Source organism: Rhinopithecus bieti, unplaced genomic scaffold (genome assembly GCF_001698545.2).
Source record: "Rhinopithecus bieti isolate Rb0 unplaced genomic scaffold, ASM169854v2 scaffold_1599, whole genome shotgun sequence".
Taxonomy (NCBI): Eukaryota; Metazoa; Chordata; class Mammalia; order Primates; family Cercopithecidae; genus Rhinopithecus; species Rhinopithecus bieti.
The window spans coordinates 205,521-208,430 of record NW_016804139.1 but is presented as its reverse complement, the minus strand read 5'-3'; the positions used below and the strand labels follow the sequence as shown (position 1 = coordinate 208,430).

General features: G+C 46.8%; 1 long non-coding RNA gene across 2 annotated transcripts in view; it reads right to left on the bottom strand.

Moving 5' to 3' along the window:
• Positions 1–2,910, bottom strand: part of LOC108525925 (uncharacterized) — a 19,582-nt gene that overhangs the window by 9,746 nt on the left and 6,926 nt on the right. Inside the window, exon 1 of one of the 2 annotated variants that reach the window (XR_001884368.1) lies at positions 226–539. The exons of the other annotated variant lie outside the window; for it this stretch is intronic. This is a non-coding gene — a long non-coding RNA (uncharacterized LOC108525925). Of the gene's footprint in view, positions 1–225; positions 540–2,910 lie in introns of those variants that run through there. 2 annotated transcript variants of the gene reach the window in all.

The window sequence follows — 2,910 nt, the reverse complement described above, 5'->3', positions numbered from 1 at the left end:
AAAAAAAAAAAAAAAAAAAAAAAAAAAAAGTAGAGATGGGATCTTGCTACTTGCCCAGGCTTGTCTTGAACTCTTGGCCTCCAGCAATTCTCCCACGTCAGCCTTTCTAGTAGTTGCTGGGACGACAGGCATGCGCCACCAAGCCTGGATTCATTCCACCTTTTTTTTCTCTCTCTCCTTTTCAATTCTTATCTCTTGTTATCTCCAATATCCAATATAACTTACTTATTTGTGTATTTATTATCGTTGGTCTCTTCCTGACGGCACATGGGCCCCATGGGGCAGGGATTTCTGTCTGTGGTGTCCACTGCTATAGTCCCCGCACTGAGAACCATGCCTGACACATCATACGATCCTATGCATATTTACTGAGTGAACAAAGGAACAGGTGAATGGCTGTTTGTCCAGTGAGAAAATTATTTCATGTTTAGAATGAGAGAATTGTGGAAGTTATTGATCTCGTAGTAGTTAAGAGTATACAAGAGCTTGGGTTGGGTTCAGATTGTTGTTTGAATGTGGCTCATCTTTTACAGGACATTATTCCAGAATCTCAAGATTAAGTGGCAGTGAAGTATGGTACTAAGAGGCCCAAGAACCCTGGCCTGGTGTCCTGACTCCATGTGTCATAATGGTGGAACCTTGACACTCCAGGCTCTGTCAAACTGGGGTTCTCTCCCCTTGGGGCCACACCCTCCCTTAATTCGTTTCATTTCAAGGAGATGGCCCCAAAAGATAGAGAAAGGGTTTCCCACCAGGTGTGGTGGCTCGCCCCTGTAATCCCAGCACTTTGGGAACCTGAGGTGGGCGGATCAGTTGAGGTGAGGAGTTCGAGACCAGCCTGGCCAACATGGTGAAACCCTGTCTCTACAAAAATACAAAGATTAGCCAGGAGTGGTGGCTGCACCTGTAATCCAAGCTACTCGGGAGGCTGAGCCAGGAGAATCACTTGAACCCAGGAGGTGGAGGCTGCAGTAAGCTGAGATCATGCCACTTCACTCCAGCCTAGGCGACAGAGCAAGACGCTATCTCAAAAAAAAAAACAAAAAGAAAAGAAAAGGGGTTTCCCTTGTCTTTTATTCCTTCTCATATGCAAATAGCAGTTTTGCTGCTTTCATCCTTCCTATTGAGGCACCTTCCACCTGCCACTACTCTCAATGTCTGGGATGAAGACAGAGTGGGGCCTGGCCCTCCTGCCAAGACCCAGTGGGTTACTGCTCTGACAGGGCAGAGGTCCCAACTCCTTTTATTACCATCATGGGGCAGAAATTGTGGTGCCTGGGGCCATGCAGTCACAACTCTTATGTCATTTGGACCTCGAGGACGAAGGATTTCTTGTTCTTTAATAGAAACAAACTAATCAAAGCACAGTGATTTCTAAACAAAGAAAGAACCCTGATACCAAGTGCAAATCAAGGAGACTGATTTCTAAACAAAGAGAGAGTCGTAATGCAGCGTGTGCTGGCAAGAAAAGACAACGGAAGCCACAGGCTGTTACTCACATATGCTCCCTGGAGAAGGCAGTCTCAGTGGGTGTGGTCATGGGAACCTAGGGCCATTGAAGGATTTTCCTGAGAGCTGTCCCTTCCCCTTGGGCAAATTCCTCAACCTCTCCAGCTGAGGGATTTTTTTCCATCTGTATTTCAGGATAATAATTTTATCTTTCATGGTTCTTGGTAATGAATAGAGGTAATATATGCAAAATGTTGGACAGAGAGTAGGTATTTAATATTAATAATAGTGATAATAATATAGTAGCTACCATTTATTGAGCAGCTGTTCTGTGCATGCTTACAGCAACCTGATAACCTCATTCCATAGGCACTTTTCTTTTCTTTCTTTTTTTTTTTTTTTTTTTTAAGACAGTCTGGCTCTATCACCCAGGCTAGAGTGCAGTGGCATGATTTTGGCTCACTGTAGCCTCTGCCTCCCAGGTTCAAGTGATTCTCCTGCCTCAGCCTCCCGAGTAGCTGGGATTACAGGTGCCTGCCACCACACCTGGCTAAATTTTGTATTTTTAGTAGAGACGGGGTCTCACCATGTTGGCCGGGCTGGTCTGAAACTCCTGACCTCAAGTGATCCTCCTGCCTTGGCCTCCCAAAGTGCTGGGATTACAGGTGGAGGCACCGTGCCTGGCTAGCACTCTTGTTAGTTCCATTTTACAAACTCAAAAATGGAGTGTTAAAGGAATATGTTTCTGCAAAGAATGGGTGGCAGGAAAAAAAAAGATAAAATAAAAATAAAGGAATATATTTCTACCTAAGCCACAGAGAGAGAGAGTAGGAAGGATTCAGGCGAAAGGTTGGCTGCCTGACTCAAGAACCCAGTTCTTAAATTCTTTTTCTTTTTTAATTTATTTTTTGAGACAGAGTCTTGCTCTGTTGCCCAGGCTGGAGTGCAGTGGCGTGATCTCGGCTCACTGCAACCTCCACCTTCCAGGTTCAAGCGATTCTCTTGCCTCAGCCTCCCAAGTAGCTGGGACTACAGGCGTGTGCCACCATGCCAGGCTAATTTTGTATTTTTAGTAGTAACAGGATTTCACTATGTTGGCTAGACTGGTCTTGAACTTCTGACCTCAGGTGATCCACCTGCCTCGGCCTCCCAAGTGCTGGGATTACAGGTATGAGCCACCACACCTGGCCTTAAATTCTTAATTGCTGGCCGGGCGCGGTGGCTCAAGCCTGTAATCCCAGCACTTTGGGAGGCCGAGACGGGTGGATCACGAGGTCAGGAGATTGAGACCATCCTGGCTAACACAGTGAAACCCCGTCTCTACTAAAACATAAAAAACTAGCCAGGCGAGGTGGCGGGCGCCTGTAGTCCCAGCTACTCGGGAGGCTGAGGCAGGAGAATGGCGGGAAGCTGGGAGGCGGAGCTTGCAGTGAACTGAGATCGGCCCCTGCCCCCCAGCCC